The sequence below is a fragment of the Haematobia irritans genome, chromosome 5, assembly GCF_050003625.1.
Source record: "Haematobia irritans isolate KBUSLIRL chromosome 5, ASM5000362v1, whole genome shotgun sequence".
Lineage (NCBI taxonomy): Eukaryota > Metazoa > Arthropoda > Insecta > Diptera > Muscidae > Haematobia > Haematobia irritans.
Genome location: NC_134401.1, coordinates 164,780,065 through 164,792,250, shown reverse-complemented (window position 1 = coordinate 164,792,250; position 12,186 = coordinate 164,780,065). Strand labels below are relative to the sequence as shown.

General features: G+C 29.8%; 1 protein-coding gene across 1 annotated transcript in view; it reads right to left on the bottom strand.

Annotated features, from left to right (window-relative positions):
* Positions 1 to 9,707, bottom strand: part of Lrt (Leucine-rich tendon-specific protein) — a 60,972-nt gene extending 51,265 nt beyond the window's left edge. The window contains exon 1 of the mRNA XM_075311067.1: positions 8,664 to 9,707. The gene's annotated coding sequence lies outside the window, so the exon portion shown is untranslated. The remainder of the gene's footprint in view (positions 1 to 8,663) is intronic.
* Between the last annotated feature and the right edge of the window lie 2,479 nt (positions 9,708 to 12,186).

Sequence of the window (12,186 nt, the reverse complement as noted above, 5' to 3'; positions counted from 1 at the left end):
CACAGAAAAAAACAACATATAACACCCACATGCTTCCCTCTCAACTGAATGAGAAAGACAGATAAACGTCGGCACAAAAAAAAAAAGACGAGCGTGCATAAAAAAGAACTTAAATGTTTTACAAATGTATTGGGAACAACTATTTCGAGTGATAAGCACAGTGGAAGATGTTTTCCTTTTGTGAAGAAAAATAATCTAGCGTTCCGCACAGAATGGTGAGAAAATTTTCTATAGAAATAAAATTTTGACAAAATTTTTCTATACAAATGAAATATTGACAAAAATTTTCTATAGAAATAAAATTTTGACAAAATTTTCTATAGAAACAAAAATTTTGACAAAATTATCTATAGAAATAAAATTTAGACAAAATTTTCTATAGAAATAAAATTTTGACACAATTTTCTACAGAAATAAAATTTTGATAAAATTTTCTATAGAAATAAAATTTTGATAAAATTTTCTATAGAAATAAAATCTTGACAACATTTTCTATAGAAATAAAATTTTTAAAAAATTTTCTATAGAAATAAAATATTTATAGAAATAAAATTTTGATAAAATTTACTATAGAAATAAAATGTTGACAAAATTTTCTATCGAAATAAAATTTTGATAAAATTTTCTATAGAAATAAAATTGTGACAAAAATTTTCTATAGAAATAAAATTTTGACAAAATTTTTTATAGAAATAAAATTTTGACCAAATTTTCTAAAGAAATAAAATTTTGACAAAATTTTCTGAAAAAATAAAATTTTGACAAAATTTTCTAAACAAATAAAATTTTGACAAAATCTTTCTATAGAAATAAAATATTGACAAAATTTTTCTGTAGAAATAAAATTTTGACAAAATTTTCTATAGGAACAAAAATGTTGACAAAATTTTCTATAGAAATAAAAGTTTAACAAAATTTTCTATAGAAATAAAATTGTGACAACATTTTCTATAGAAATAAAAATTTTGACAAAATTTTCTATAGAAATACAATTTTGATAAAATTTTCGATTGAAATAAAATTTTGATAAAATTTTCTATAGCAATAAAATTTTGATAAAATTTTCTATAGAAATAAAATTTTGATAAAATTTTCCATAGCCAAATAAAAATGTTGACCAAATTTTCTATAGACATAAAATTTTGACAAAATTTTCTATGGAAATAAAATTTTGACAACATTTTCTATAGAAATAGATGTTTGATAAAATTTTCTATAGAAATAAAATTTTGACAAAATTTTTCTATAGAAACACAACTTTTACTCAATTTTTTATAGAAATTACATTTTGATAAAATTTTCTATAGAAATATAATTTTGACAACATTTTAGATAGAAAAAAATGACAACATTTTCTAAAGAAATAAAATTTTGACAAAATTTTCTAAAGAAGATTTTTTGTTTGGTAGAATTTTCTCCAAATTTTGGTAGATTATTTTTGGCTCGAGTGGCAACGGTGTGTGAGGAATAAAAGCGGGACTCTGGACACAGACTAAAATGAGATGGACATAAGCCACAACGGGATCCGCCTCGAAGTAATGCAAAAGCGGTGGTATATATACCCCGGGGTGAGACAGGATGGGATTTTAGCCCGTGCATAGAGCATTATCCCATAGTCACCCGCAAAAATACCAATCGACACATTTAAAAATAGTTTTCATCAAAAAAAGAATTTTTAATTGAAAGTGAGATGTGATTCAGATCTCTCTCAATTTTCAAAAATGAAATAGTCGACTTTAAAGGTTATAAAAATTTTCGAATTATTTTGATAAAAAGTAGATTTGAAATTTCATTCGGATAGATTAATAAAAAAGACTCAAGAAACGAACTTCTACTGTAATCAAGAAACGAACTAACTACTGTAATCGAAAAACTTAAGAAACAAACTTTGTATAATTTAGTGGAACTTTATCTACGACCTTCCCATTATTTCATTTTCACATGTAGTTCTAGCATTATAAACTTGCCTTCTATAGTATATCCTTTATACTTCCTTCTTCTTGCAAAAATACCAAAAATCATAGACACCCATGTTTTCTTTATAAAATTGTGATTATTTTCCCCTTAATAATGAAAAGTAATATCAACTAAATGATAGCCCCACGATATTCAACTCTTTTCTTTTCGAGTCCCAGATGCGATAATTGTACTTGTTGACGTAGGAAATGAGCCTTATCAGTCAAGATGATTTGACTACGAAATACACACAATTTTTGTAGTTAATTTTAATAATTGCAATGCATCTTTGAAGCAACCATAGTTCCTGTTTTAGTAATGGTGTAATTTCTCTTTGCAAAAAAAAACATTCAAATGCCATAGATATAAAAAATCCTAGTGATTCAAAATAACTGCTCTTATTGGAAAACACATTATTATTTGTCTTCAATTATCATTAAAAATTTTTGAAATCATATGAAAGAAAACAAAATTGAAATCACCCATTGTGTTTATACAAAAGATTGACATAATTTGCTATTTTCTCAACTCTCCATAAAACACTGGCAATTCCAATGATGTTAAGATGACGGCAAAACTGTAAATGATACCCTGTAGGCCAAATGGTATTCTACCATGGATTCATGCTGATGACTTCGTTTATTTTGTTTTAAACAATCCAGTACCCAGTATCGCTAAAGAAATAAACAAAATATGCATATGAAACAAACAAACCAAGCAACCAACTACAAAGATCTATCTTCTTAAAGCATCTAGGTCTACATGAATATTTCAAATATACTGGTGGTACTCATCATAGCCCACGACCTGGTATTCGTAACTAGCTAGTACCACATGATGAGCATAATCATCTATCTATTTGCTGGCATGAATTAAACCCAAAAGAAATTCTTTTTACACTTTAATGTTGACTTGCTTGTTGTTTTTAAATCATTCCAAGTTCAAAACCCACACATGGAGTTTTCTTGATGTCTCGAATTGTTGTGGAGCAACAACACTCTGTGTGCCAAAGACCAAACCATTGGAGCTGTTACTTAATTGTAAAAGTTAACACAAACCCCCCATTCATACTCTGCACAAGCATTCGTGTGTTAACCAAAAAATCAAACTAAAAGCTGAAGGTAATGGCAAAGCCTATCCAACAAAATCTTAACAAAAGTTTTTAACGTAGGCGTACTCAACATTTTAACTTAAATCTTGAAAACCAACAATCGCAGCAACTGATTTCGCAGAGTTCAAGAAGCTTAAATAGAAGTCCAAAATTTGTGTTGAAATTCAACTAAAATACAAACCCTGAATTGTTTTTGTTTTTTCAAGACTTCATAGGTTTTTTCGTTCGGCCACTTAGATCGATTTGCTGCTTTCGCTCCATTAAACTCATGTTGCTATTTAGTTTGTAGGTGGTCCATCATGCATTCCCAAGTGATATGTCACAACCCAGTTTTAACTGAGCAACTCATTGAATGCTTTGTGGGTGGCATTTTAACATAGTTCCTTTGGGAGAACTAGTGGGAGTTCTTGGATTAAAAAAAATAACCAAAATGGTTTTAAAAGTATTTAATAGAATATTTTATAACTAAAAATCAAAAGACTGAAGACACAAACTCACAATATTGCGCAAAAAGGGTTGCCATTTTGGTCCGGTCCGGTCGGATCGGATATAAAATTTTAACGATATATAAATAAAATTTTAACAAAATTTTCTATAGAAATAAAATTTTGACAAAATTTTCTCTGGAAATAAAATTTTGACAAAATTTTCTACAGAAATAAAATCTTGACAAAATTTTCTATAGAAATATAATTTTAACAAAATTTTCTATAGAAATATCGGATATAAAATTTTAACGATATATAAATAAAATTTTAACAAAATTTTCTATAGAAATAAAATTTTGACAAAATTTTCTCTGGAAATAAAATTTTGACAAAATTTTCTACAGAAATAAAATCTTGACAAAATTTTCTATAGAAATATAATTTTAACAAAATTTTCTATAGAAATAAAATTTTTTACAAAATTCTCTATAGAAATAAAATTTTGACAAAATTTTCCACAGAAATAAAATTTTGACAAAATTTTCCACAGAAATAAAATTTTGACAAAATTTTCCACAGAAGTAAAATGTTGACAACATTTTCTATAGAAATAAAATCTTGACAAAATTTTCTATAGAAATATAATTTTAACAAAATTTTCTATAGAAATAAAATTTTTTTCAAAATTTTCTATAGAAATAAATTTTTGACGACATTTTCTATAGAAGTAAAATTTTGGCAAAATTTTCTTTAGAAATTAAATTTTGGCAAAATTGTCTATAGAAATAAAATTTTGACAACATTTTCTATAGATATAAATTTTGCAAAAATTTCTAAAGAGATAAAATTTTGCAAAATAAATTTTATAGAAATAAAATTTTGACAAAATTTTCTATAGAAATAAATTTTTGACGACATTTTTTACAGAAGTAAAATTTTGGCAAAATTTTCTTTAGAAATTAAATTTTGACAAAATTTTCTATTGATATAAATTTTGACAAAATTTAAAAAAAGAGCTAAAATTTTGCAAAAAAATTCTATTGAACTAAAATTTTGACAAAATTTTCTAAAGAGATAAAATTTTGACAAAATTTTCTTTAGAAATAAAATTTTGTCAAAAATTTCTTTAGAAATAAAATTTTGACAAAATTTTCTATCGAAGTAAAATTTTGGAAAAATTTTAACTTTTAAATGATATTAATTTAATTTGGAAAAACGGTCCGCTGGTAAGAATTTTGGTCCAATTTTGGAAAAATGTTGGTACAAAATAAAAATTCATTATGGCAACGCTGGTGCAAAACCAAAAGAACTCAAGGCACAAATCAAAGGACTCAAGACGCAAACTTCTCATCACTTAATCACAACTTAAATTTAAATATTTAAAAAATATATATGTTAACAAAAATAAATAAAAGTGACTCTCAACTATCCTCGGAAGGGATATCGGCGAAGCTTATAACCATTTTCGCCTCATATTCAATGCTTAAAAACATTCCGAAAAAGTCGAACGTTCGCAATCTTCAAATTCAACTAATCGACTTTTGATTTTTTATTTCTGAAAATCGACTAATCGAATTTTTGTAATGAGAGAAATCTACTTTTTGTACTAATCAACGGCGACCAATCGACTTTTACAAAAAAATCAAAAAGTCCATTTTAAATTGAAAGTGAGATGTGATTCAGATCTCTCTCGATTTTCAAAAAAAAAATCAAATGTCGAACAGTCGATTTTAAAGATTACATGAAATTAACGAATTTCGATTTATTTTGATTAAAAAAATCGATTATCCGATTTTAAATTTCAATCGAATAGCATAATAAGAAAGTGTTACAAAAGACTTAAGAAACGAACTTGTACTTTAATCGAAAGACTTAAGGAACAAACTTTGTATAATTTAGTGAACCTTTATATATCACCTTCCCATTATTTCCATTCCAGGAGTTGTTCCTGCCTTCTATAGCATATCCTTTATACTTCCTTCTTCTTCTTGCAAAATTACCAAAAACCATTGACACCCATGAAAATGCACAAAATGTGGGTAGGCAAAATGCGTGGTATGATATTTTTCGAAAGTTTCATTCATTCATAGTGGAGTATGTCCGTCCGTATGTGTATTTTAAAAATGCAAAACAATTTTATTCATGAAATTCATACGAATCTCTCATACGTACATATGTATGGCATAATGTAATGGGTGTTATGCAAATGCCTTTTCCAGATTTCTGGTTGATCTGCCAAATAATGTCTTCTTGTTGTTGCTGTTTGCTATGTCATTTCGGAAAGACGCCTTTTTTCCTACTAAATAAATGTAGGCCCAAAACAGATTAAAGAGCCAAAAAACAAAAACTAAACACAGCCACATAATGAGAGTGCGCACCTCCGTGCATACTGGGGCCATAGTAAATTCAACGAATAAATTCAAATCAATTTTAGAGGGTTTCCGTTTCTTTTTGGCATACTCAATCTAGAGATTGAAATGAAGCTGCTTCCCCACTGAATCTTACTTGAGTATTCGTCTTTGTCGCCATCGACATTGTGGCCGTCGTTGTCTTTATGTATAACACCATTATAGGAGTAGTTTTCATTTTAAGCAATTAACACATAAAGAACGTGGGAGTCGGCGTTTCTTATTTTGTTTAGACACAACAACAAATAGAACAATAATAACATTCAACCGCAAACAACAGCAACAACTACACCAGCAAGTCTCATACAGCCACCGCTCACAAAACTCAAATCAAGCGGCAATAATAAAAAATGAGTAGGTTGTATTAAATAGATACGCCTGTGTATGCATGATTATGGGTTTGCAACAACAAGGCATTGTAAATAAGAAAAAATCATAAAATAAACAAAAATTAAGAGAAATAAGTATTGTTGCTTGATTGACTTTAGACAAAAACAAATACGGGTGCAACCAAAATAGAAAATCAATCAGGTTTACTTATAACACTAAAGTTGTTTATTTAAACCCACAACAGAGTAAAATGAGATTGGAAGAGACTCTATAATGGTAAAGAGAGATTGTGATTTTCTATATAAATATATTACTATATAAATAGATTTTCTATATAAATAAGTTATCGACAAAGTTTTCTATAATAATACAATTTTGACAAAATTTCCTATAGAAATACAATGTGGACAAAATTTCTTATAGAAATAACATATTGATAAACTTTTTTATAGAAAAAACAAAAATTGACAAAATTTCTTAAAGAAATAAAAATAATAAAGAAATAAAAATAAATAATTGTAATAAAATTTTAACAAAATTTTCTATAGAAATAAAATGTTGACAAAATTTTCTGTAGAAATGAAGTTTTGACAAAATTTTCCATAGATATAAAATTTTGACAAAATCTTCTAGAGAAATAAAATTTTTGAAAAAAAATTTCTATAGAAATGAAGTTTTGACAAAATTTTCCATAGATATAAAATTTTGACAAAATTTTTTAGAGATATAAAATTTTGACAAAATTTTCCACAGAAATTAAATTTTGAAAACATTTTTTCCAGAAATAAAATTTTAACAGTTTTCTGTAGAAATAAAGTTTTGACAAAATTTTCCATAGATATTAAATTTTGACAAAATTTTCTAGAGAAATAAAATTTTGAAAAAATTTCCATAGAAATTAAATTTTGAAAACATTTTTTCTAGAAATAAAATTTGGACAAAATTTTCTGTAGAAATTAAGTTTTGACAAAATTTTCCATAGATATAAAATTTTGACAAAATTTTCTATAGAAATAAAATTTTGATAAAAATATTTTTTTAGAAATAAAATTTTGACAAAATTCCCAAATAGACCTTACAGCATGTACTGGTATCGATCTTTCTTATTTTGCTTTACAGCCTGTGTGATAAACTCTGAATAATTTTATAAGTTGGATATTAAAGATTAGCTAACGTAATTCCTTTGAAAGAAATTGCCTTCAGGAGGATTTATGTGAGAGATACGTGGTGTAGGCTATATAAGATTACCATTTAACGTTACACTCGGGTAGCCTAATAAGAATGTGTTACAAAAGACTTAAGAAACGAACTTCTAAGTCCTTTAATAGAATGACTTAAGGAATAAACTTTTATTATTTACTGAACCGAGGAGTTTTCCTAGCAATATAAACTTGCCCACAATAATCGACCATTTCTGTGAATGCCGTATGTACTGCAGCATGTACGGGATTTTACCGTATCGATCTTTCTTGTTTTGGTGAATGGATAGCTTTACAGCCTGTGTGATAAACTCTGAACAATTTTATAAGTTGAAAACAAAATGGGACATTTGAAAGCAATTGCCTTCCGCAGGATTTGTGTGAGAGATACATGGTGTAGACTACATAAAATCACATAGATTTTCATTTTAATTTCTTTTTAAATACCATTTAAAATTACAATCGGGTAGCCTAATAAGAAATGTCTTACAAAAGACTTAAGAAACGAACTTCTAGGTACTTTAATAGAAAGACTTAAGCAACAAACTGTGTAATTTACTGAACCTAACAGTTTTGCTAGCAATTAAACATGCCTTCAACAATGGACCCTTTCTGTGAATGGCATATATACCAAAGGGGTGAAAAAATTAAATTAAGTTAAAGTTATGACTTATTTGGGTTTAGGGTTGACGGGCATGCAAGATATCGAAACACCAATGTTTGTTTTGGGGGGTTCGATATGACAGTTGGTGACTAAATTTTAATTAATTTTATTTAACTTTATTGAATAGAATAAAAATAAAAAGAAAATATTGAATTTAAAATTTCAAAGGAATTTTAAATTTCTATGGAGAACCCCAAATTCCATATCCACATATGGTAATTAGAGTAATAATGAGTCCTTTTAAAGTTATTAGAGTAATTTCTATTTATCGGTTTATGCTATGAAATATTCGACAAATTCAATTTTCAATACCGCAAGAAAAAGTGAACTTCTCTCATATTAAAGAATGCTAAACCGTAGCATTTTATATATATGATAAAAGAAACCTCATTCCATTTCCTAACGACGCACAGGAGATGACATAAAGAAAACAGAAAAATAACTCTACCATTTTTGAATGGGTAAAAACAAATTTGGAATCCATATGAATTATTTGAAGTGTAAAGAAATATAAAATTCAAAATTTTGAAAAAAAACTAAATATTTAAAGAAAACTACCATACTTACATTCAGTTTCTGATGAGTAATTATCTTCTTGTTTGAAAACAAGCTATATTCCAATAGTATTTGTACAGCCAGCAGCTCTAGCTTATGCTCTTATTTTTCTTGGTTGTTGTTGTTAAGCCAACACAAAAACGCTGAGCGATGTGAAAAAACGTGGGCGCAACAAAAGGATGTTTGTTTGTCATTCATACTCCTATGGTAATGTCGATGATGGTGACTGTGGAAACTATTCACTAAATATGCTCTGCAGCTGTTTTTTTGAAAGAACCCAAAAGGAAGGGAAAAAATTCCAACATTACACTATTCTATTGTTTCGAGCACGTAGGAAAATGACACTCATTTAACACTTGAACACTTTTTTCCCGAAGAATTTATTTTCATTTGTGAAAACCAAACGCAAAGAAACATTGGCCAAGGAACTTGAGACATATGCAATTAAATGCTTACATTTATCATAACTGACGATGATGACGAAGATTCTTAGTAGGATTGTATGACTTAGTATTTCGCAACCGGCCTTAACAGATGAATGGCAGCAGAGTAGTCGACACACCAAACAAAAAAAACAAAAGAATTAAGCAACGAACAGCTTTGTGCGTTGTACTCGCGTTGCACACACATAAACTCACACACACGCTCACAAGGCACTGCAACGAACTCAAACGACTCAACAACAACCACAACACGGCTAATGTCAATTCTCAATGCACTTTCAGAAATGCAATAATCATGAACAAATATTGAAATCTATTAAAACCAGATAAACTTTTGCTTATATACAAAAACTGTAGATTAATTTAGTAACTTTTTTGTGTAAATTTTATTGTGGCCTTTTTCAATTGCAAAAATCACAAAATAATTAAATTAGTAAATATTTGTTGTTTTATTTCTCTTGTTTTGTTGACTATAATGTAGTTGCATTTACATTATTTGGCCTATTATTGTGTATGGGTATGCAAGTATTTAGACACATAGATGTGGGTAGAATTTAGATTTTTTTTAATTCAGCCTATCCGTTTATAGTATTCCGTTTTGTGTTGTTTTCGCTTCGAAATGAATTTCATAACTAACATAAACTGAATGGTCTGTGAAATGCATTGTAGATCGTAATGATTTTGTGGTGAATGGATAGCTACAGCAGCTGCTTCAAACATGTTCGATGAGTGTGTTGTCACCCTACACAAGGCAAAGTATATACAGCAGTAAATGCCCACCACCATGAATCAAATATAATAGTTTCCTTTGAAAATTCTTCGTTGTAGCGGGTTGATAACACTGTGACGAAAAAATTCAACTTTTTGTCTACAAACAAAAAATCACTTATCCCAGCCGAAAGTACTCGATGAGAGGAGAAAAGTAATTTCTGAATTTTGCCAGATTGGTTGCCGTTTTTTCTTTTATGAGCCTCGAAAGTTTTGTCGCCAAATTCGATTTTGAGCACTTTTTTGAAATTTTCGTATGGCCAAAGCTCAAAAAATGCTGTGAATTAATTTTTGAGTTATTAAGCAAAGTTGTAGCTCTTGACTCGGCCAACAAAAATGCTGAATATACTAAGTCGGAAAATATTCATCTTCATGTTCGAAATCGCAAAAATGTCGATAAAATTACCACTTTTATCACCGATTTTTTTTCGGTTTTTCGCAAAAAGAGCTGCAAATTGAATTTGGTGACAAAACTTTAGAGACTAAAACAAAAAAGTGAATCGGCAACCAATCTGGCAAAATCCAGAAATTACTTTTCTTCTCTCATCGAGTACTTTCGGCTGGGATAACTGACTTTTTGTTTGGATTTTTTGTGTTGCACTGTGTAATAACGGTTGGCTGATAATTTCCCGGTCTGACACATAGATGGCGTCGCTAGTATTAAATGCATATTATTTTTATATAGTACCAACCTTCAAATTATTCGTGTCAAAATTTGACGTCTGTAAGTCAATTAGTTTGAGAGATAGAGCGAATTTTGTGAAGCAACTTTTGTTATTGTGAAAAAAATGAAAAAAAGGAATTTCGTGTTTTGATAAAATACTGTTTTCTGAAGGGAAAAAATACGGTGGAAGCAAAAACTTGGCTTGATAATGAGTTTCCGGACTCTGTCCCAGGGTAATCAACAATAATTGATTGGTATGCAAAATTCAAGCGTGGTGAAATGAGCACGGAGGACGGTGAACGCAGTGGACGTCCGAAAGAGGTGGTTACCGACGAAAACATCAAAAAAATCCACAAAATGATTTTAAATGGCCGTAAAATGAAGTTGATCGAGATAGCAGAGGCCTTAAAGATATCAAAGGAATGTGTTGGTCATATCTTTCATCAATATTTGGATATGCGGAAGCTCTGTGCAAAATGGGTGCCGCGCGAGCTCACATTTGACCAAAAACAACAACGTGTTGATGATTCTGAGCAGTGTTTGCAGCTGTTAACTCGTAATACACCCGAGTTTTCCCGTCGATATGTGTTACAATGGATGAAACATGGCTCCATCACTACACTCCTGAGTCCAATCGACAGTCGGCTGAGTGGACAGCGACCGGTAAACCGTCTCCGAATCGTGGAAAGACTCAAAAGTCCGCTGGAAAAGTAATGGCCTCTGTTTTTTGGGATGCGCATGGAATAATTTTTATCGATTATCTTGAAAAGGGAAAAACCATCAACAGTGGCTATTATATGGCGTTATTGGAGCGTTTGAAGGTCGAAATCGCGGCAAAACAGCCCCATATGAAGAAGAAAAAAGTGTTGTTCCACCAAGACAACGCTTCGTGCCACAAGTCATTGAGAACGATGGCAAAAATTCATGAATTAGGCTTCGAATTGCTTCCCCACCCACCGTATTCTCCAGATCTGGCCCCCAGCGACTTTTTCTTGTTCTCAGACCTCAAAAGGATGCTCGCAGGGAAAAAATTTGGCTTCAATGAAGAGGTGATCGCCGAAACTGAGGCCTATTTTGAGGCAAAACCGAAGGAGTACTACCAAAATGGTATCAAAAAATTGGAAGGTCGTTATAATCGTTGTATCGCTCTTGAAGGGAACTATGTTGAATAATGACAACGAATTTTGACAAACAAAATGTGATTTTCTTTGGACCGATAAAAACTAAATCCGTTAAATTTTCAAGCAAATTTGATAACATCTACGGTTTTTATAAGCCCAAGGAGTTAAATCGGGAGATCGTTCTATATGGGGGCTATACCAAAACATGAACCAATAGACGCTATTTTCGGCAAACCTATTTGTGGTCATAAAATATCTCTAGATTTCAAATTTCATGCAAATCGGATTGAAACTACGGTTTCTAGAAGCCCAAGAAGTAAAATCGGGATATCTGGCTAAATGGGGGCTATACCAAAACATGGACCCATAGGCACCATTTTCGGCACAACTATTTGTGGTTCAAATCTCAGGTAAATTGGATAGAAAATACAGTGTCTAGAAGCCCAAGAAGTTAAATCGGGAGGTCTGGCTATATGGGTTTTATACCAAAACATGGACCGATAGGCACCATTTTCGGCACAATTATTTGTGGGATCAAA